Source organism: Nerophis lumbriciformis, linkage group LG04 (genome assembly GCF_033978685.3).
Source record: "Nerophis lumbriciformis linkage group LG04, RoL_Nlum_v2.1, whole genome shotgun sequence".
Taxonomy (NCBI): domain Eukaryota; kingdom Metazoa; phylum Chordata; class Actinopteri; order Syngnathiformes; family Syngnathidae; genus Nerophis; species Nerophis lumbriciformis.
The window spans coordinates 65,407,501-65,432,500 of NC_084551.2; the positions used below are offsets into that span (position 1 = coordinate 65,407,501).

Here is a 25,000-nt window from a genome sequence, read left to right on the forward strand (position 1 = left end):
TGCAACTCGACTTAGACTTGAACATCAATGACTTGTGACTTCACTTGGACTTGAGCCTTTTGAATTGACATGACTTGACATGACTTGCTACTTTCCCCAAAACCCAAAGATGAAAAAGTTATTCGGGAGCGCTCCGTATTTTTCATTGTGTACTTGTCTATCAGCGTTGCGTGTGTCAGCTGGTGTGCTCTCAGTACAACAGCCAATCAAATTAGATCTACTTTGTTTTCATCACACAGCATTCATCCAATCAAATTGCAGGAAGAAGACATGTCCAAACCACACGCCAGTGAACAAAAAAATGATACCTAAAATAATTTCGTTTGGGTATAAAAATTACGAAGTGGTCAACACAAAACGGTTTGCAGTATGCAACACATGCGGTTCGAAAATTACTGATGGAGAGGCAACAACTTCCAACTTCGTCCGGCATTTGAAGTTGCACAAAGAACGGTAAGTTTTGAATGTAAGATAACGTTTATTGGCTAAGTAACGTGACTTTTAATTGCTGTGTAGTTAAATCAGTGAGGCTGTAAACTCACTGCTAACGTTATAACGTTATTGCAAACACGGGAATCTGTTGCAGTTCACTACCTTATTCATACTTTTTGTTCAGTGATTTTTTTTAAGCAGGGTTACGTTAGTCAAAATATCACACGTAACGTTAGACGGCGGTCAGCAGCACCGCGTATTTTAGCCACCTAAAAAAAGACAAACATAGTAAAATAAAGGTCAGTTAAAATGTATACTATATTTGAATATGTGTACCGTTTTAGCTAGCTTTCTGACATACTGTTGGTTGTTTACCTCAGTGGTCCCCAACCACCGGGCCGCGGCCCGGTACTGGTCCGTGGATCGATTGGTATCGGGCCGCACAAGAATTCTTTTTTTTTTTTTTTTTTTTTTTAATTAAATCAACATAAAAAACACAAGATACACTTACAAGTAGTGCACCAACCCAAAACAACTCTCTCCCCCCTTTTGTTCTGGGCATTGAACATGAAGACTCTTCCTTCACTGTTCCAAGTGGCCATGAGAGTCTTGGCAGTGCCTGCCTCCAGTGCTCCAGTGGAGCGAGTTTTCAGCCATGGTGGCATCATACTACGCCCCCATCGTGCACAAATGACTGACAGACTCTTGGCTAATTTGGTCTTTTGCAAATGCAATGCAGCATAGGGCCCTGACATATAAAAAGTACAACTTTTTTGTTATGTTCACGTATATGTCATGTTTTTTCAAGGTTAACACTTTTGTACAAATAAGTACATTTGCACTTTATTTTTCAATGTGTTTGTTCTGTAAAGGAATGAGTTAATGTTTAAAATGACTGGTTAATAGTGCTATTATAAAGTGCAATGTCAGCACAATTTTCTTTCCTGCAATTTAAAATGCACTTGTTTTAATAAATAAATACAGCGTTTGAAAAGCATACACAATCTGTGTTAATATATTAGTCTGTGGTTAAAAGGACTTGAAAGGACTCGAAACTCAAAATGCAGGACTTAGGACTTGACTTGAGACTTTCCAGTCTTGACTTTGGACTTGACTCGGGGCTTGCCTGTCTTGACTCGGGACTTGACTCGGACTTGAGGGCAAAGACTTGAGACTTACTTGTGACTTGCAAAACAATGACTTGGTCCCACCTCTGGTAACAACACCAACAGGGACGGATTCAAGTTGCACCAGTGGCCCAAAAGATGCCAAAGTGGCAAGAAATTGGACGTTTGTTCCGCACACTTTACCGACGAAAGCTATGCTACGACAGAGATGGCAAGAATGTGTGGATATCCTGCGACACTCAAAGCAGATGCATTTCCAACGATAAAGTCAAATAAATCTGCCGCCAGACCCCCATTGAATCTGCTGGAGTGTGTGAGCAATTCAGGGACAAAGGACCCTCGGTAGCACGGCAAGCAATGGCGGCACAGACTGCTCCCAGTCTGTGGAACGCTCTCCCTGACCACCTGGGGGCACCGCAGACTGTGGATGCTTGTAAAAAAGGCTTAAAAAACTTTATTTATTTTTTGGGGAAAAAAGCCTTTTTTTTAGATATATGCATACTAGTTTTAGCTATTTGGCTGTTCTAGTTTTTATTTGTATTCATTTTTTTATTATCTTTTTTTTTTTTTTTTTTTTTTTAATACACTATAGCACTTTGAGGTTGTTTACTCAGTGTAAAGTGCTTTTTACAAATAAAATCTATTATTATTATTATTATTACTTAGACTTAGACTTAGACAAACTTTAATGATCCATAAGGGAAATTGTTCCACACAATAGCTCAGTTACAAAGGATGGAACGTGTAAGGATGGAAAGGATAATGCAGGCATAAAGTAGACTAAAAATGTACCGTAGTAGCAATATAAAATATAACATATATGTAATATTTACATATTACATATACAGTATATGATATATACTGATATATTATACTATATTTTTATATAATATATACAATATATAACAATTACCATGTACAATATTACAGTATATGTAACAGCTGCAGCATAAAATAGAGAGTAGAACCAGTGGAAAATAGACATTATAAACAAAGCGAGCCATATATAAAAACAAGAGCCATATATAATTGATACAACAATGATTACATTGATATTTATTATCTCAACATTTTTTTTTCATTCTTTTGTTGTTTATGAACTCAGGAAATACGTCCAATGTATGATCCTGTAACTACTTGGTATTGGATTGATACCAGAGTTTGTAGTATCATCCGAAACTTATGTAAAGCATCCAAAACAGACAAATAGGTGCTTTTTGCATTTCAACAGAAGTGTAGATAGAACATGTTAAATAGATAATAAGCAGATATTAACAGTAAATGAACAAGCAGATTAAGTATCAAGTATTACGGATCCATATAATCTGCCATCATCTAGAATTAGTTTCTTCAAAATAGCCACCCATTGCTCTGATATACTGCTTTGCACACTCTTGGCATTCTCTCCATGAGCTTCATGCACACCTGTCAAGTATTACGGATCCATATAATCTGCCATCATCTAGAATTAGTTTCTTCAAAATAGCCACCCATTGCTCTGATGTACTGCTTTGCACACTCTTGGCATTCTCTCCATGAGCTTCATGCACACCTGTCAAGTACTACGGATCCATATAATCTGCCAGCATCTAGAATTAGTTTCTTCAAAATAGCCACCCATTGCTCTGATGTACTGCTTTGCACACTCTTGGCATTCTCTCCATGAGCTTCATGCACACCTGTCAAGTATTACGGATCCATATAATCTGCCAGCATCTAGAATTAGATTCTTCAAAATAGCCACCCATTGCTCTGATATACTGCTTTGCACACTATTAGCATTCTCTCGATGACCTTCATGCACACCTGTCAAGTATAACGGATCCATATAATCTGCCAGCATCTAGAATTAATTTCTTCAAAATAGCCACCCATTGCTCTGATATACTGCTTTGCACACTATTAGCATTCTCTCGATGACCTTCATGCACACCTGTCAAGTATTACGGATCCATATAATCTGCCAGCATCTAGAATTAGTTTCTTCAAAATAGCCACCCATTGCTCTGATGTATTGCTTTGCAGACTTTTGGCATTCTCTCGATGCGCTTCATGCACACCTGTCAAGTATTACGGATCCATATAATCTGCCAGCATCTAGAGTTAGTTTCTACAAAATAGCCACCCATTGCTCTGATGTACTGCTTTGCACATTGTAGGCATTCTCTCGATGCGCTTCATGCACACCTGTCAAGTATTACGGATCCATATAATCTGCCAGCATCTAGAATTAGATTCTTCAAAATAGCCACTTATTGCTCTGATGTACTGCTTTGCACACTCTTGGCATTCTCTCCATGAGCTTCATGCACACCTGTCAAGTATTACGGATCCATATAATCTGCCAGCATCTAGAGTTAGTTTCTTCAAAATAGCCACCCATTGCTCTGATGTACTGCTTTGCACATTATAGGCATTCTCTCGATGCGCTTCATGCACACCTGTCAAGTATTACGGATCCATATAATCTGCCATCATCTAGAATTAGATTCTTCAAAATAGCCACTTATTGCTCTGATGTACTGCTTTGTACACTCTTGGCATTCTCTCCATGAGCTTCATGCACACCTGTCAAGTATTACGGATCCATATAATCTGCCAGCATCTAGAATTAGTTTCTTCAAAATAGCCACCCATTGCTCTGATGTATTGCTTTGCAGACTTTTGGCATTCTCTCGATGCGCTTCATGCACACCTGTCAAGTATTACGGATCCATATAATCTGCCAGCATCTAGAGTTAGTTTCTACAAAATAGCCACCCATTGCTCTGATGTACTGCTTTGCACATTGTAGGCATTCTCTCGATGCGCTTCATGCACACCTGTCAAGTATTACGGATCCATATAATCTGCCAGCATCTAGAATTAGATTCTTCAAAATAGCCACTTATTGCTCTGATGTACTGCTTTGCACACTCTTGGCATTCTCTCCATGAGCTTCATGCACACCTGTCAAGTATTACGGATCCATATAATCTGCCAGCATCTAGAGTTAGTTTCTTCAAAATAGCCACCCATTGCTCTGATGTACTGCTTTGCACATTATAGGCATTCTCTCGATGCGCTTCATGCACACCTGTCAAGTATTACGGATCCATATAATCTGCCATCATCTAGAATTAGATTCTTCAAAATAGCCACTTATTGCTCTGATGTACTGCTTTGTACACTCTTGGCATTCTCTCCATGAGCTTCATGCACACCTGTCAAGTATTACGGATCCATATAATCTGCCAGCATCTAGAACTGATACAAAGTGGAAAAGTGTTCTGTGGTCTGACGAGTCCACATTTCAAATTGTTTTTGGAAACTGTGGACGCCAAAGAGGAAAAGAACCATCTGGATTGTTCTAGGCGCAAAGTGTAAAAGCCAGCATGTGTGATGGTATGGGGGTGTATTAGTGCCCAAGACATGGGTAACTTACACATCTGTGAAGGCGCCATTAATGCTGAAAGGTACATACAGGTTTTGGAGCAACATATGTTGCCATCCAAGCAACGTTACCATGGACGCCCCTGCTTATTTCAGCAAGACAATGCCAAGCCACGTGTTACATCAACGTGGCTTCATAGTAAAAGAGTGCGGGTACTAGACTGGCCTGCCTGTAGTCCAGACCTGTCTCCCATTGAAAATGTGTGGCGCATTATGAAGCCTAAAATAGCACAACGGAGACCCCCGGACTGTTGAACAACTTAAGCTGTACATCAAGCAAGAATGGGAAAGAATTCCACCTGAGAAGCTTCAAAAATGTTTCCCAAATGTTTACTGAGTGTTGTTAAAAGGAAAGGCGATGTAACACAGTGGTGATCATGCCCTTTCCCAACTACTTTGGCACGTGTTGCAGCCATGAAATTCTAAATTAATTATTATTTGCAAAAAAAAGTTTATGAGTTTGAACATCAAATATCTTGTCTTTGTAGTGCATTCAACTGAATATGGGTTGAAAAGGATTTGCAAATCATTGTATTCCGTTTATATTTACGTCCTGTCAGAGTCCAAAGGTGCCGAACCCCAAGATGCAGAGAAGGCGGAAGGCATTGTACGAGAAAACATGATTTAATTAAACACTAAGGCAAAACAACAAACGAAAGGGTAACAACAAAAGGCGCGCACAAGGCGGAGAACAAACTTGGTTATGAACTAAAATAGCACAGAGGCTAACTTTGGACAAGAAACAAAAACACTTACTGTGACACGAAGGAACTAGGACATGAGCAGAGTGAAACAAAAGTAGACAGAGCTACAACGACAAGTGTTAAGACAGGTAGTGGTTTTGTTTCTTATCCAAAGTTAGCCTCTGTGCTATTTTAGTTCATAACCAAGTTTGTTCTCCGCCTTGTGCGCGCCTTTTGTTGTTACCCTTTTGTTTGTTGTTTTGCCATAGTGTTTAATTAAATCATGTTTTCTCGTACAATGCCTTCCCGCCTTCTCTGCATCTTGGGGTTCGGCACCTTTGGACTCTGACATAAGGCTGGATTATTATGTCAGGGTATGTCAGAGTCCAAAGGTGCCGAACCCCAAGATGCAGAGAAGGCTGGATTATTGTCATTGTCATTGTCGTTCCTACCTGTCGTGTCGTTGTTTGCTGTAAGCCAGTGGTTCTCAAACTTTTTTGTCATCCCCCACTTTGGACAAGGGGGAGTTTTGAAGCCCCACCTGCCCCCATCGCCCCAACAGAACGCTAATGCCAAGCTTTAACATTTTCAAATTTATTGAACATCAAGTTGTATACATTCAAACTCAATAACATAAAATAACATTAAGTTAAATGATAAATAAAATAACTGTGCAGCTGTGGTACAACTTGCATCAAGTTCAATAATAAATAAAATAACTTCCATCAAGTTCAATAATAAATAAAACAAAAGTGTTATAACTTGCATCAAGTTCAATAATAAATCAAAAAAAGTGTTATAACTTGCATCACGTTCAATAATAAATCAAAAAAAGTGTTATAGCTTGCATCAAGTTCAATAATAAATCAAAAAAAGTGTTATAACTTGCATCACGTTCAATAATAAATCAAAAAAAGTGTTATAACTTGCATCAAGTTCAATAATAAATCAAAAAAAGTGTTATAACTTGCATCAAGTTCAATAATAAATCAAAAAAAGTGTTATAACTTGCATCAAGTTCAATAATAAATCAAAAAAAGTGTTATAACTTGCATCAAGTTCAATAATAAATCAAATAAAAGTGTTATAACTTGCATCACGTTCAATAATAAATCAAAAAAAGTGTTATAACTTGCATCAAGTTCAATAATAAATCAAATAAAAGTGTTATAACTTGCATCAAGTTCAATAATAAATCAAATAACTTGCATCAAGTTCAATAATAAATCAAAAAAAGTGTTATAACTTGCATCAAGTTCAATAATAAATAAAACAAAAGTGTTATAACTTGCATCAAGTTCAATAATAAATCAAAAAAAGTGTTATAACTTGCATCACGTTCAATAATAAATCAAATAACTTGCATCAAGTTCAATAATAAATACAATAAAAGTGCCACTTTGCAATCTTTGCAAAAAAAAAGGAGGAGCTATGCATTTGGCAAGACAGGGCAAGTGACAGCACTTTCCCCCAGGAGAGCCACCTTGCTTCACTGTGAAACAGCACGGCTGTATGATCAGCTCCCATTTCCTCACACAGTGCAGAGAACAGTCGCGCTTTCAGTGGTCGTGTTTTGATCAAATTTACCGCGCTCACAACATGTTAAAACCTCATTGAGTTCGGGGCTGAGCTGCCTTGACGCGAGTGCTTCCCGGTGAATGACACAGTGTGTGCCCGTCACATTTTTGTTTCTCTGCAGGCGCTGGCTCTGGCTCGACGACCTTTGAGGTGCGAGTCACAAATGTATATATTTGTGTAATTGTGATCCACACATTAGCCTGCTACCCATCCGCGCGACAGTTTGTTCCGCTTAGCCCCGCCCCCATTAGTTACTGTTGCTATGTCTGTCAAACTTTCGCTCCTACCGAGAAATATAAAGCCGACAGTAAAAATAAGTACCGGTAATTTCCATTTATTTATATAGCGGATTTCACAGACAGAATCACAAAGTGATTTACAGTGTGTATAGAAAATGAAAGCATAGTACAAAAAATAATCTAAAAATATAATAATAAAAAAAAATTTTAAAGTGAAATTTCCTCCCGTTCCTCGCGCCCCACCTGTCATGTCTCTATTCCCCACCAGTGGGGCGCGCCCCACACTTTGAGAAACGCTGCTGTAAGCTATTCCCTGGATCCTGACTCCTGTTCCTGCTTCCTGGTTCGTGTTTTCCTTTTCTTATTTTTGAACATTAAAACCATGTTTCCTTGTACCAAGCCTGCTGCCATCTCTGCATCTTGGGGTTCGTCAACAACACACCCTGACACGTCCAACACAATTTCCCAACTCATATGGAAACGTGGGTTTGTTGAACGGAGACTGAGAGCCACACCGCAATGCGCTTCTGGAAGAATGGTAGACAATTCCTATAAAACACACTCCGCAACCTTGTGGACAGCCTTCCCAGACGAGTTGAAGCTGCAATAGCTGCAAAAGGTGGACCGACGTCATATTGAACCCTACGGGTTAGGGAATGGGATGGACACTTCAAGTCAGGGCCGGCCCGTGGCATAGGCCGTATAGGCAAATGCTAAGGGCGCCGTCCATCAGGGGGCGCCACGCCAGTGCCACAAATGTTGGAGAAAAAAAAAAAAAAAAAAAAAAAAAGTTGGTACTATTATTTCTAAATACAAAAAATAATCCCACGTTAATTAAAATGCAAAGTAAAGCCTATTTAATAGAAATGTTATTTGTTACAACATTACGCCCCCCCCCGGGGAGTCATGATACGGGTCATTTCCCGTATCATGACTCTTTGTGGACGTCACCACATCAAAAAATCAACACAAGATGTCAAAACGGCCAAAACTGTCAGGTGCCCAGGGAAGAAAAAAGAGAAAAGAAGAGGAGTAGAAACGAGAAAAGACAGAGGTAGCAGGTAGGTAACGTTAGCCTACATGAAATTATTTGTCTGTTACAGAATGTGATAGTAACCTGGCTTTTTAGCATTAAGCTAATGCTACATGATTCGGCAATTGCTAATCAATAAATAGCTAGTTCTGTTTTAACGTCGGGTTAATATTGTGGAGGGGGCTAAATTGTTATGGAAAATAAATAATGTAACGTTAGGTAATTACAGTACTCCCACCTTACATTCCTCAGGGACATTTGTATTAGATCTTTTAAGCAGGTGTTTTTTGTTTACATTGTTATTGCCTTTCTGGTTAGCTAATGTTTGCCCTGCAGGTAATAGTCACTTTTCCACCCATTTATATATTAGGTATAGTTGTAAGTAAAAAAAAAAAAAAAAAGGTCAAAGACAAAGCTATTCGGTTTCTTGTGAGTATATACACTTCACTGCCGATGTGGGGGGGGGGGCCACCTAAAATTTTGAAGATTGGTTAGGGCCGGGGCCTGCTTCAAGTTCATGTGTGAGTCGAGGCAGGTGGCCAGATACTTTTTGGCAATATAGTGACGCTTTCAATAAAGCATCGCACCTCGCAAAGCTGGTAATTACCGACAAGAGGGAAGAAGGCATTAAAAGTCACGGCACGACTACGCGGGGTGTATCCGCGTGTGCGGTGTCAAACCCCCCTGGTGGGTGTGTTTGTTTTACAGCGAAGGGGGGGTTTTAATGGCAAATTGTGTCCCCTCCTCCGTCTTTCTTTCTTCCCTCCGCCTCTCATTCAAATCCAACTTTTAATGGGCTCCGTCGACGCCACGGTGGAATAAGTGTTGCCAGAGCACTTAAGGGGCTTAAGTCGGCTGCGTGCGCGAAATACCAATCGCCCGCTCCTCCAGCCGCCTTGCAAGGATCCCCCGCCTGCTTGAGCATGCCGAGGAGGTCGCGGCGGCCTTTAATAGCGACGCTATCAAAGCACTCTGACAAGGGAGAAAAAAGAGGGAATACGGATATTTACAGCGCGGTGGTGAAAGGGGGGACGGGATGCGGGGATGTGTGAGGAGGGCATGTGGGAGGAAAAGATGTGAGGTGAGCCAATGTAGAGATTCTATCAGTTTGGGCGGCAGCGGGGGGGAGGGACGCTTATCCAAGATTACATTTCTTTTTTGGCTTTAAGGCGCTTTTTGGGTTAGAGGAAGACTTGGATCCTTTTCCTCCCCGGAGAAGTGTGCGTTGGATATATGTGTGTGTGTGTGTGTGTGTGTGTGTGTGTGTGTGTGTGTGTGTGTGTGGAGAGAGAGTGTTATTCTCGAGGGTTTATTAGCTGGCAAGCTGCGGGAAAAAGGGCATATGTTGCAGATGGGTGAGGATAAATCAAAGGCTCCCCAAGGACGTCTTGGCGGCATCCGAGTGTTAGCTCGGTTATTACTCCGATGTCAAGGTAGAGTAGACCTGTGCAAATATTTTGACTCGGGGGGGGGGCCACATTGAGAGAAAAGGGGGACAAGGTGTATGTGTGAAGAAAAATCTCTAAATGAGCTGCACCGTTTTGTAAGCCGCAGGAATCAAAGCGTAGGGAAAAAAGTAGAGGTTTATAGTCCTGGATTAAAGGTATATACCAGTGTACGGTGTATATATTTTGACTCGGGGGCCACAATGAGAAGAAAAATATGTCTGGGGGGCCAAGGTGTATGTGTGAAGAAACATCTCTAAATGAGCTTCACCGTCACCAGTGTAGGTGTCCCAATACTTTAGTCCAGAGGTAGTCCTAAGTGTCCCAATACTTTTGTCCAGTTTTAGTCCTAAGTGTCCCAATACATTTGTCTAGTGGTAGTCCGAAGTGTCCCAATACTTTTGTCAAGTTGTAGTCCTTAGTGTCCCAATACTTTTGTCCAGTTGTCGTCCTAAGTGTCCCAATACTTTTGTCCAGTTGTCGTCCTAAGTGTCCCAATACTTTTGTCCATTTTTAGTTCTAATTGTCCCAAAACGTGTGTCAAGTTTTAGTCCCAAGTGTCCCAATAGTGTTGTCCAGTTTTCATCCAAAGTGTCCCAATACTTTTGTCCAGTTTTATTCCTAAGTGTCCCAATACTTGTGTCAAGTTTTCGGCCTAAGTGTCCCAATAGTGTTGTCCAGTTTTCATCCAAAGTGTCCCAATACTTTTGTCCAGTTTTATTCCTAAGTGTCCCAATACTTGTGTCAAGTTTTCGGCCTAAGTGTCCCAATACTTTTGTCAAGTTTTATTTCCAAGTGTCCCAATACTTTTGTCCAGTTTTCGTCATAAGTGTCCCAATACTTTTGTCCAGTTGTCGTCCTAAGTGTCCCAATACTTTTGTCCATTTTTAGTTCTAATTGTCCCAAAACGTGTGTCAAGTTTTAGTCCCAAGTGTCCCAATAGTGTTGTCCAGTTTTCATCCAAAGTGTCCCAATACTTTTGTCCAGTTTTATTCCTAAGTGTCCCAATACTTGTGTCAAGTTTTCGGCCTAAGTGTCCCAATAGTGTTGTCCAGTTTTCATCCAAAGTGTCCCAATACTTTTGTCCAGTTTTATTCCTAAGTGTCCCAATACTTGTGTCAAGTTTTCGGCCTAAGTGTCCCAATACTTTTGTCAAGTTTTATTTCCAAGTGTCCCAATACTTTTGTCCAGTTTTCGTCATAAGTGTCCCAATACTTTTGTCCAGTTGTCGTCCTAAGTGTCCCAATACTTTTGTCCATTTTTAGTTCTAATTGTCCCAAAACGTGTGTCAAGTTTTAGTCCCAAGTGTCCCAATAGTGTTGTCCAGTTTTCATCCAAAGTGTCCCAATACTTTTGTCCAGTTTTATTCCTAAGTGTCCCAATACTTGTGTCAAGTTTTCGGCCTAAGTGTCCCAATAGTGTTGTCCAGTTTTCATCCAAAGTGTCCCAATACTTTTGTCCAGTTTTATTCCTAAGTGTCCCAATACTTGTGTCAAGTTTTCGGCCTAAGTGTCCCAATACTTTTGTCAAGTTTTATTTCCAAGTGTCCCAATACTTTTGTCCAGTTTTCGTCATAAGTGTCCCAATACTTTTGTCCAGTTGTCGTCCTAAGTGTCCCAATACTTTTGTCCATTTTTAGTTCTAATTGTCCCAAAACGTGTGTCAAGTTTTAGTCCCAAGTGTCCCAATAGTGTTGTCCAGTTTTCATCCAAAGTGTCCCAATACTTTTGTCCAGTTTTATTCCTAAGTGTCCCAATACTTGTGTCAAGTTTTCGGCCTAAGTGTCCCAATAGTGTTGTCCAGTTTTCATCCAAAGTGTCCCAATACTTTTGTCCAGTTTTATTCCTAAGTGTCCCAATACTTGTGTCAAGTTTTCGGCCTAAGTGTCCCAATACTTTTGTCAAGTTTTATTTCCAAGTGTCCCAATACTTTTGTCCAGTTTTCGTCATAAGTGTCCCAACACTTTTGTCCAGTTTTGTTCGTAAGTGTCCAATTATAATACCTTTGTCCAGTTTTAGTCCTAAGTGTCCCAAAACTTTTGTCAACGGTATATACCAGAGCTGGGCAAATGTTTTGACTCGGGGCGCCACATTGAGAGAAAAACGTTTTTTGTCTGGGGGGCCAATGTATATGTGTGAAGAAAAATCTCGAAATGAGCTGCACCGTTTTGTAAGCCGCAGGGTTCAAAGCGTAGGGAAAAAGTATCAATCAATCAATCAATGTTTATTTATATAGCCCTAAATCACAAGTGTCTCAAAGGGCTGCACAAGCCACAACGACATCCTCGGTACAAAGCCCACATACGGGCAAGGAAAAACTCACCCCAGTGGGACGTCGATGTGAATGACTATGAGAAACCTTGGAGAGGAGCGCATATGTGGGTAACCCCCCCTCCCCCTCTAGGGGAGACAAGTAGCGGTTTATAGTCCTGGATTTACGGTATATACCAGAGCTGGGCAAATATTTTGACTCGGTGGTCACATTGAGAGAGAAAAAATGTGTCTGGGGGGCCAATGTATATGTGTGAAGAAAAATCTCTAAATTAGCGACATCGTTGTATAAGCCGCAGGGTTCAAAGCGTAGGAAAAATTAGCTGTTTATAGTCCTGGATTTACGGTGTATATATTTTGACTCGGGGGCCACATTGAGAGAAAAAAAATTTGTCTGGGAGGCCCAAAGTGTATGTGTGAAGAAAAATCTCTAAATTAGCTGCACCGTTGTATAAGCCGCAGGGTTCAAAGCGTAGGAAAAAATAGCTGTTTATAGTCCTGGATTTACGATGTGTACCAGAGCTGGGCATATATTTTGACTCGGGGGGCTACATTGAGAGAAAAAATGTGTCTGGGGGGCCAAGGTGTGAAGAAATATCTCTAAATGAGCTGCACCGTTTTGTAAACCGCAGGGTTCAAAGCATAGGAAAAAAGTAGTGGTTAACAGTCCTGGATTTACGGTATTTACCAGAGCTGGGGAAAATAATTTGACTCGAGGGCCACAATGAGAAGAAAAATGTGTCTGGGGGGCCAAAGTGTATGTGTGAAGAAAAATCTCTAAATGAGCTGCACTGTTTTATAAGCCACAGGGTTCAAAGCGTAAAGGAAAAAAGTAGCGGTTCATAGTCCTGGATTTACGGTATATACCAGAGCTGGGTAAATATTTTGACTCGGGGGGCCACATTGAGAGAAAAATGTTTTTGTCTGGGGGCCAATGTATATGTGTGAAGAAAAATCTCTAAATTAGCTGCACCGTTGTATAAGCCGCAGGGTTCAAAGCGTTGGAAAAAATAGCTGTTCATAGTCCTGGATTTACGATGTGTACCAGAGCTGGGCATATATTTTGACTCGGGGGGCTACATTGAGAGAAAAAATGTGTCTGGGGGGCCAAGGTGTATGTGTGAAGAAATATCTCTAAATGAGCTGCACCGTTTTGTAAGCCGCAGGGTTCAAAGCGTAGGGAAAAAAGTAGCGGTTTATTGTCCTGGATTAAAGGTATATACCAGTGTACGGTGTATATATTTTGACTCGGGGGCCACAATGAGAAGAAAAATATGTCTGGGGGGCCAAGGTGTATGTGTGAAGAAACATCTCTAAATGAGCTTCACCGTCACCAGTGTAGGTGTCCCAATACTTTAGTCCAGAGGTAGTCCTAAGTGTCCCAATACTTTTGTCCAGTTTTAGTCCTAAGTGTCCCAATACATTTGTCTAGTGGTAGTCCGAAGTGTCCCAATACTTTTGTCCAGTTGTCGTCCTAAGTGTCCCAATACTTTTGTCCATTTTTAGTTCTAATTGTCCCAAAACGTGTGTCAAGTTTTAGTCCCAAGTGTCCCAATAGTGTTGTCCAGTTTTCATCCAAAGTGTCCCAATACTTTTGTCCAGTTTTATTCCTAAGTGTCCCAATACTTGTGTCAAGTTTTCGGCCTAAGTGTCCCAATAGTGTTGTCCAGTTTTCATCCAAAGTGTCCCAATACTTTTGTCCAGTTTTATTCCTAAGTGTCCCAATACTTGTGTCAAGTTTTCGGCCTAAGTGTCCCAATACTTTTGTCAAGTTTTATTTCCAAGTGTCCCAATACTTTTGTCCAGTTTTCGTCATAAGTGTCCCAATACTTTTGTCCAGTTTTGTTCGTAAGTGTCCAATTATAATACCTTTGTCCAGTTTTAGTCCTAAGTGTCCCAAAACTTTTGTCAACGGTATATACCAGAGCTGGGCAAATGTTTTGACTCGGGGGGCCACATTGAGAGAAAAACGTTTTTTGTCTGGGGGGCCAATGTATATGTGTGAAGAAAAATCTCGAAATGAGCTGCACCGTTTTGTAAACCGCAGGGTTCAAAGCGTAGGGAAAAAGTATCAATCAATCAATCAATCTTTATTTATATAGCCCTAAATCACAAGTGTCTCAAAGGGCTGCACAAGCCACAACGACATCCTCGGTACAAAGCCCACATACGGGCAAGGAAAAACTCACCCCAGTGGGACGTCGATGTGAATGACTATGAGAAACCTTGGAGAGGACCACATATGTGGGTAACCCCCCCCCCCCCCCCCCCCCCCCCCTAGGGGAGACAAGTAGCGGTTTATAGTCCTGGATTTACGGTATATACCAGAGCTGGGCATATATTTTGACTCGGGGGCCACATTGAGAAGAAACATGTGTCTGGGGGGGCCAAGGTGTATGTGTGAAGAAAAATCTCTAAATGAGCTGCACCGTTGTATAAGCCGCAGGGTTCAAAGCGTAGGAAAAAATAGCTGTTTATAGTCCTGGATTTACGATGTGTACCAGAGCTGGGCATATATTTTGACTCGGGGGGCTACATTGAGAGAACAAATGTGTCTGGGGGGCCAATGTATATGTGTGAAGAAAAATCTCTAAATGAGCTGCACTGTTTTATAAGCCACAGGGTTCAAAGCGTAGGAAAAATTAGCTGTTTATAGTCCTGGATTTACGGTGTATACCAGAGCTGGGCATATATTTTGACTCTGGGGCCACAATGAGAAGAAAAATGTGTCTGGGGGGCCAAGGTGTATGTGTGAAGAAAAATCTCTAAATGAGCTGCACCGTTTTGTAAGCCGCAGGAATCAAAGTGTAGGGAAAAAGTAGCGGTTTATAGTCCTGGATTTACGGTGTATACCAGAGCTGGATAAATATTTTGACTCGGGGGGCCACATTGAGAGAAACATTTTTTTTGTCTGGGGGGCCAATGTATATGTGTGAAGAAAAATCTCTAAATGAGCTGCACCGTTTTATAAGCCGCAGGGTTCAAAGCGTAAGGAAAAAGTAGCTGTTTATAGTCCTGAATTTACGGTATATACCAGAGCTGGGCAGATGTTTTGACTTGGGGGGGGGCCACATTGAGAGAAAAAATTGTCTGGAGGGGCCAAACAGTTCAAAGTAATAGTACATAATACAGGAAATATAAAAGCAGTGTATCTATAGACTGTGTGTAGACTGCAATATGACTCAAGTAAACAACACCAACATTTTATATGCTCCATTGAAAATATAAAACATTACACACGGCGCTCAGAAATCTGTCAAAATGTTTTGCACCTATTAGCAGACATTATCGGGCGTTTTGTTTCGCAATATTATGCAAAACCAACGTTTCTTACCTTCTGGTACCTGCTGATCTGTATTTTGGGATCTGCATAAGTACTGAAAATTTGACCAAAGAACCACCGTTACATGTTATGTAGACCACAAAATGGTGTTTTACATTTAGAAACAAATCATAATATGACCCCTTTAAAGCGCCTTATAATCCGGTGCGCCTTTTGTATGAAATAAAAAACTGAATAGACCCGCCCTATGGTCCGAAAAATACGGTATCTCCAATATTTTTTTGGTACAAAATCCTACTAAAGTATCATGTCTCATCCTCATGCTAAATAAGAAGACACTTTTCTTCAATATATTGACCCAATACATTTGTTTTTTTTGGGTAAGGGGGGATCGGTGGAGGGAATACTTCGAAGACCTCCTCAATCCCACCAACACGTCTTCCTATGAGGAAGCAGTGCCTGGGGAGTCTGTGGTGGGCTCTCCTATTTCTGGGGCTGAGGTTGCTGAGGTAGTTAAAAAGCTCCTCGGTGGCAAGGCCCCGGGGGTAGATGAGATCCGCCCGGAGTTCCTTAAGGCTCTGGATGCTGTGGGGCTGTCTTGGTTGACAAGACTCTGCAGCATCGCGTGGACATCGGGGGCGGTACCACTGGATTGGCAGACCGGGGTGGTGGTTCCTCTCTTTAAGAAGGGGAACCGGAGGGTGTGTTCTAACTATCGTGGGATCACACTCCTCAGCCTTCCCGGTAAGGTCTATTCAGGTGTACTGGAGAGGAGGCTACGCCGGATAGTCGAACCTCGGATTCAGGAGGAACAGTGTGGTTTTCGTCCTGGTCGTGGAACTGTGGACCAGCTCTATACTCTCGGCAGGGTCCTTGAGGGTGCATGGGAGTTTGCCCAACCAGTCTACATGTGTTTTGTGGACTTGGAGAAGGCATTCAACCGTGTCCCTCGGGAAGTCCTGTGGGGAGTGCTCAGGGAGTATGGGGTATCGGACTGTCTGATTGTGGCAGTCCGCTCCCTGTATGCTCAGTGCCAGAGCTTGGTCCGCATTGCCGGTAGTAAGTCGGACACGTTTCCAGTGAGGGTTGGACTCCGCCAAGGCTGCCCTTTGTCACCGATTCTGTTCATAACTTTTATGGACAGAATTTCTAGGCGCAGTCAAGGCGTTGAGGGGATCTGGTTTGGTGGCTGCAGGATTAGGTCTCTGCTTTTTGCAGATGATGTGGTCCTGATGGCTTCATCTGGCCAGGATCTTCAGCTCTCACTGGATCGGTTCGCAGTCGAGTGTGAAGCGACTGGGATGGGAATCAGCACCTCCAAGTCCATGGTTCTCTCCCGGAAAAGGGTGGAGTGCCATCTCCGGGTTGGGGAGGAGATCTTGCCCCAAGTGGAGGAGTTCAAGTACCTCGGAGTCTTGTTCACGAGTGAGGGAAGAGTGGATCGTGAGATCGACAGGCGGATCGGTGCGGCGTCTTCAGTAATGCGGACGCTGTATCGATCCGTTGTGGTGAAGAAGGAGCTGAGTCGGAAGGCAAAGCTCTCAATTTACCGGTCGATCTACGTTCCCATCCTCACCTATGGTCATGAGCTTTGGGTTATGACCGAAAGGACAAGATCACGGGTACAAGCGGCTGAAATGAGTTTCCTCCGCCGGGTGGCGGGGCTCTCCCTTAGAGATAGGGTGAGAAGCTCTGTCATCCGGGAGGAGCTCAAAGTAAGGCCGCTGCTCCTCCACATCGAGAGGAGCCAGATGAGGTGGTTCGGGCATCTGGTCAGGATGCCACCCGAACGCCTCCCTAGGGAGGTGTTTAGGGCACGTCCGACCGGTAGGAGGCCGCGGGGAAGACCCAGGACACGTTGGGAAGACTATGTCTCCCGGCTGGCCTGGGAACGCCTCGGGGTCCCACAGTAAGAGCTGGACGAAGTGGCTGGGGAGAGGGAAGTCTGGGCTTCCCTGCTTAGGCTGCTGCCCCCGCGACCCGACCTCGGATAAGCGGAAGAAGATGGATGGATTGGTGGTATTCTCAGTGTTAATCGCCCGTCCTCAAGGCGGGCCGATCCGAACGCGGATTTGTTCTGACCTCACTAATTGGGAACGTTAAAGCTCCTCGGGGGTGCAGGCTAATTCTTGGTCCCGGCGATCGATGCGTTTTGGGTACATTTGGTCGGACGCCTTTGAGCTTGGACGTGCTCACTTTTCGACACCACGAGGCGCAGGTACATGAAAATTGTAGTTCTTAAATTATGAAGCTTCTCCTCACCTTCTTTTGTGTTTCTACAACAAAAACAGGAGATGGAACTCTCTGCTTGGCACTCAGCAGGCTTGGCAGCGACTTTACAAGGCGGGAAGGAAGGCATAAAGCCTCCATGGTGGCCATTGTCTGCATCCTATTATTAGTCTCGTCCCATTATGCATCAATCTTGACAATCACAGACGGCAACGATTTTAGCTCATTCCTCCTGAGGCTGGCTTTTTTTTGGCCCGAAAAACTTCCCTGGCGATGACAAGAAGATGGAGGATTCTGTCAAAAAACAAATGAGGAAACCGGTCGCCGCTGATTATCGTACTTAAAACGACCGGGCTGTCTGTTTGGTTCATTTAAGAGCAGCGATTAAACAAGAACCTTGATATAACACTAGCTTTCATCCGTGAATCTATTACAGCTTTTTTCTGTCCCGGTGCCACACATCAACCCCAGCCAGATTTGTGATTTATCTGCGGAACAAATCCAGCACAATCTTCTTCCTCGGTGCCAACTTGGACCAAAACCTTAGGAGCTGTTTTCCCTGGCGTGTGCCTGCGTCCTTGGTTCTGCTATACAGGAGTTGACTTTTTACAACATGAATAGAACAGGTTTCTTGTTGTAATTTTTAGGAGCCAACTCTGGTCTGGTACAGGAGTTCTTAACCTTTTTGACCACAGGGCCCAAATGTTCCACCACCTGCGAGGTTAGTTCTCCCAGGATGCAAACAGACTATTCCGGACAAGGCGTGCAGGTAGGAACATATTTATTTCCCAAAACTCAAAAGGGTACAAAAAAAACAGAAAACAACCCGAAGGCAAGCGTGTCTATTGCACGCGGAAGCTAAGGCAAAAACTTAGGACATGAAACTATAGACATGAACCTCATAAAACCGTGGCATGAAACAAACACGAAACTGTGGCATGAAACAACTAGCATTAACTATGGCATAGAACATACACGAAACTGCAGCATGAAACCAATACGTAACTGTGGCATGAAACAACTAGCATTAATTATGGCATAGAACAAACACAAAACCGCGGCATGAAACCAATACGAAACTGTGGCATGAAACAACTCACATTAAGTATGGCATAGAACATACACGAAACTGCAGCATGAAACCAATACGAAAATGTGGCATGAAACAACTAGCATTAACTATGGCATAGAACAAACAAGAAACCGTGGCATGAAACCAAAACGAAACTGTGGCATGAAACAACTAGCATTAACTATGGCATAAAACAAACACGAAACCGTGGCATGAAACAAACACGAAACTGTGGCATGAAACAACTAGTATTAACTATGGCATAGAACAAACACAAAACCGCGGCATAAAACCAATACGAAACTGTGGCATGAAACAACTCGCATTAACTATGGCATAGAACAAACACAAAACCGCGGCATGAAACCAATACAAAACTGTGGTATGAAACAACTAGCATTAACTATGACATAGAACAAACACGAAACCGCGGCATGAAACCAATACGAAACTGTGGCGTGAAACAACTTGCATTAACTATGGCATAGAACAAACACAAATCTGCGGCATGAAACCAATACAAAACTGTGGCATGAAACAACTAGCATTAACTATGGCATAGAACAAACACGAACCCGTGGCATGAAACCAATACGAAACTGTGGCATGAAACAACTAGCATTAACTATGGCATAGAACAAACACGAAACTGTGGCATGAAACAACTAGCATTAACTATGGCATAGAAGAAACACGAAGCCGCGGCATGAAACCAATACGAAACTGTGGCATGAAATAACTACCATTAACTATGGCATAGAACAAACACGGAACTGCGGCATGAAACCAATACGAAACTGTGGCATGAAACAACTCACATTAAGTATGGCATAGAACATACACGAAACTGCAGCATGAAACCAATACGAAAATGTGGCATGAAACAACTAGCATTAACTATGGCATAGAACAAACAAGAAACCGTGGCATGAAACCAAAACGAAACTGTGGCATGAAACAACTAGCCTTAACTATGGCATAAAACAAACACGAAACCGTGGCATGAAACAAACACGAAACTGTGGCATGAAACAACTAGTATTAACTATGGCATAGAACAAACACAAAACCGCGGCATAAAACCAATACGAAACTGTGGCATGAAACAACTAGCATTAACTATGGCATAGAACATACACGAAACTGCAGCATGAAACCAATACGAAACTGTGGCATGAAACAACTAGCATTAACTATGGCATAGAACAAACACAAAACCGCGGCATGAAACCAATACGAAACTGTGGCATGAAACAACTCACATTAAGTATGGCATAGAACATACACGAAACTGCAGCATGAAACCAATACGAAAATGTGGCATGAAACAACTAGCATTAACTATGGCATAGAATAAACACGAAACTGCAACATGAAACCAATACGAAACTGTGGCATGAAACAACTAGCATTAACTATGGCATAGAACAAACACGAAACCGTGGCATGAAACCAACACGAAACTGTGGCATGAAACAACTAGCATTAACTATGGTATACAACAAACACAAAACTGCGGCATGAAACCAATACGAAACTGTGGCATGAAACAACTAGCATTAACTATGGCATAGAACAAACACAAAACAGCGGCATGAAACCAATCCGAAACTGTGGCATGAAACAACTAGCATTAACTATGGTATACAACAAACACGAAACTGCGGCATAAAACCAATACGAAACTGTGGCATGAAACAACTCGCATTAACTATGGCATAGAACAAACACAAAACCGCGGCATGAAACCAATACGAAACTGTGGCATGAAACAACTCACATTAAGTATGGCATAGAACATACACAAAACTGCAGCATGAAACCAATACGAAACTGTGGCATGAAACAACTAGCATTAACTATGGCATAGAACAAACACGAAACTGCGGCATGAAACCAATACGAAACTGTGGCATGAAACAACTCGCATTAACTATGGCATAAAACAAATACGAAACCGTGGCATGAAACAAACACGAAACTGTGGCATGAAACAACTAGTATTAACTATGGCATAGAACAAACACAAAACCGCGGCATAAAACCAATACGAAACTGTGGCATGAAACAACTCGCATTAACTATGGCATGGAACAAACACAAAACTGCGGCATGAAACCAATACAAAACTGTGGTATGAAACAACTAGCATTAACTATGGCATAGAACAAACGCGAAACCCCGTTATGAAACCAATACGAAACAGTGGCATGAAACAACTAGCATTAACTATGGCATAGAACAGACGCGAAACCGCGGCATGAAACCAATACGAAACAGTGGCATGAAACAACTCGCATTAACTATGGCATATAACAAACACAAAACCGCGGCATGAAACCAATACGAAACTGTGGCATGAAACAACTCATATTAAGTATGGCATAGAACATACACGAAACTGCAGCATGAAACCAATACGAAACTGTGGCATGAAACAACTAGCATTAACTATGGCATAGAACAAACAAGAAACCGTGGCATGAAACCAAAACGAACTGTGGCATGAAACAACTAGCATTAACTATGGCATAGAACAAACACAAAACCGCGGCATGAAACCAATACAAAACTGTGGCATGAAACAACTAGCATTAACTATGGCATAGAACAAACACGAAACTGCAGCATGAAACCAATACGAAAATGTGGCATGAAACAACTAGCATTAACTATGGCATAGAACAAACACGAAACTGCACTATAAAACCAATACGAAACTGTGGCATGAAACAACTCGCATTAACTATGGCATAGAACAAACACGAAACCGCGGCATGAAACCAATACAAAACTGTGGCATGAAACAACTAGCATTAACTATGGCATAGAACAAACACGAAACCGCGGCATGAAACCAATACGAAACTGTGGCATGAAACAACTCGCATTAACTATGGCATAGAACAAACACGAAACTGCGGCATGAAACCAATACGAAACTGTGGCATGAAACAACTCACATTAAGTATGGCATAGAACAAACACGAAACCGCGGCATGAAACCAATACAAAACTGTGGCATGAAACAACTAGCATTAACTATGGCATAGAACAAACACAAAACCGCGGCATGAAACCAATACGAAACTGTGGCATGAAACAACTCGCATTAACTATGGCATAGAACAAACACAAATTCGCGGCATGAAACCAATACGAAACTGTGGCATGAAACAACTTGCATTAATTATGGCATAGAACAAACACAAAACCGCGGCATGAAACCAATACGAAACTGTGGCATGAAACAACTCACATTAAGTATGGCATAGAACATACACGAAACTGCGGCATGAAACCAATACGAAACTGTGGCATGAAACAACTAGCATTAACTATGGCATAGAACAAACACGAAACCGCGGCATGAAACCAATACGAAACTGTGGCATGAAACAACTCGCATTAACTATGGCATAGAACAAACACAAATTCGCGGCATGAAACCAATACGAAACTGTGGCATGAAACAACTTGCATTAATTATGGCATAGAACAAACACAAAACCGCGGCATGAAACCAATACGAAACTGTGGCATGAAACAACTCACATTAAGTATGGCATAGAACATACACGAAACTGCGGCATGAAACCAATACGAAACTGTGGCATGAAACAACTAGCATTAACTATGGCATAGAACAAACACGAAGCCGCGGCATGAAACCAATACGAAACTGTGGCATGAAACCACTAGCATTAACTATGGCATAGAACAAACGCGAAACTGCGGCATGAAACCAATACGAAACTGTGGCATGAAACAACTAGCATTAACTATGGTATAGAATAAACACGAAACTGCAACATGAAACCAATACGAAACTGTGGCATGAAACAACTCGCATTAACTATGGCATAGAACAAACACGAATCTGCGGCATGAAACCAATAAGAAACTGTGGCATGAAACAACTAGCATTAACTATGGCATAGAACAAACACGAAACCGCGGCATGAAACCAATACGTAACTGTGGCATGGAACAACTAGCATTAACTATGGCATAGAAAAAACACGAAACTGCACTATGAAACCAATACGAAACTGTGGCATGAAACAACGCGCATTAACTATGGCATAGAACAAACACAAAACAGCGGCATGAAACCAATACAAAACTGTGGCATCAAACAACTAGCATTAACTATGGCATAGAACAAACACGAAACTGCAGCATGGAATCAATACGAAACTGTGGCATGAAACAACTCGCATTAACTATGGCATAGAACAAACACAAAACCGCGGCATAAAACCAATATGAAACTGTGGCATGAAACAACTCGCATTAACTATGGCATATAACAAACACAAAACCGCGGCATGAAACCAATACGAAACTGTGGCATGAAACAACTAGCATTAACTATGGCATAGAACAAACACGAAACTGTGGCATGAAACAACTAGCATTAACTATGGCATAGAAGAAACACGAAGCCGCGGCATGAAACCAATACGAAACTGTGGCATGAAATAACTAGCATTAACTATGGCATAGAACAAACACGGAACTGCGGCATGAAACCAATACGAAACTGTGGCATGAAACAACTCACATTAAGTATGGCATAGAACATACACGAAACTGCAGCATGAAACCAATACGAAAATGTGGCATGAAACAACTAGCATTAACTATGGCATAGAACAAACAAGAAACCGTGGCATGAAACGAAAACGAAACTGTGGCATGAAACAACTAGCATTAACTATGGCATAGAACAAACACGAAACCGCGGCATTAAACCAATACGAAACTGTGGCATGAAACAACTAGCATTAACTATGGCAGAGAACAAACACGAAACCGCGGCATGAAACCAATACGAAACTGTGGCATGAAACAACTAGCATTAACTATGGCAGAGAACAAACACGAAACCGCAGCATGAAACCAATACGAAACTGTGGCATGAAACAACTAGCATTAACTATGGCATAGAACAAACGCGAAACCGCGGCATGAAACCAATACGAAACAGTGGCATGAAACAACTAGCATTAACTATGGCATAGAACAAACACAAAACCGCGGCATGAAACCAATACGAAACTGTGGCGTGAAACAACTTGCATTAACTATGGCATAGAACAAACACAAATCTGCGGCATGAAACCAATACGAAACTGTGGCATGAAACCACTAGCATTAACTATGGCATAGAACAAACACGAAACTGCGGCATGAAACCAATACGAAACTGTGGCATGAAACAACTCGCATTAACTATGGCATAAAACAAACACAAAACAGCGGCATGAAACCAATACGAAACTGTGGCATGAAACAACTTGCATTAACTATGGCATAGAACAAACATGAAACCGCGGCATGAAACCACTACGTAACTGTGGCATGGAACAACTAGCATTAACTATGGCATAGAAAAAACACGAAACTGCACTATAAAACCAATACGAAACTGTGGCATATAACAACTCGCATCAACTATGGCATAGAACAAACACGAAACTGCACTATGAAACCAAAACGAAACTGTGGCATGAAACAACTCGCATTAACTATGGCATGAATAATAAATATGGCAAAAAAATAATAATAATCTAACTTGTTTAATGCGCACTTTATATATGAAAAAAGATCGAAAATAGACCATTCATCGGCAATGCACCTTATAATCCGGTGCGCCCTATGGTCAGGAAAATACGGTACATATAAGAGGAATTGATGTTGAAACCTATGACCTGACTTTGAACCATGACTAAACAGATGCAGAGACCGTGTCTAACTTTTAGTTTGAAGTACAATATCTTGTTTACCGTTTAAGTGTGAAAAAGGGGAAAGAGAATGAAGGCAAGCACATTGTTCTTAATAGATTGCTTGTCATGGACTTTGCTAAGTCACTGACTGAGTCAATTTCACTGATTAGAACTTCTGCTCAGATGAGACTTGTGAAGTCATCAATAAAGAGACAGATAAGTTCATCAGAAGCTGACAACCGCTTTGTGAAACTCCCCTAACTCGCTTTATTCTCCCTTTGATAAGAACCAACACGTGGCGATTAGGCCTGCAACTAACGACTATTTTGATAGTGGACTATCTTAATGATTAGACGACTGGTCCGATTATAAAGTGAGGCCATCGACTTTTAAATTCAGTTTGAGATATTTTTAGGCGTGTGCTTACTACCAATAAATATGACTA

At 41.7% G+C, this 25,000-nt stretch overlaps 1 protein-coding gene across 3 annotated transcripts in view; it reads right to left on the reverse strand.

The window, feature by feature from the left end:
* The window catches only part of cadm4 (cell adhesion molecule 4), a 794,682-nt gene that overhangs the window by 277,349 nt on the left and 492,333 nt on the right, over positions 1 to 25,000 (reverse strand). Inside the window, exon 1 of one of the 3 annotated variants that reach the window (XM_061958782.2) lies at positions 1 to 19. This exon is cut by the window's left edge and continues 1,877 nt beyond it. The exons of 1 other annotated variant lie outside the window; for it this stretch is intronic. The gene's annotated coding sequence lies outside the window, so the exon portion shown is untranslated. Of the gene's footprint in view, positions 20 to 25,000 lie in introns of those variants that run through there. One more of the 3 variants, XM_061958780.2, reaches the window with a different exon arrangement.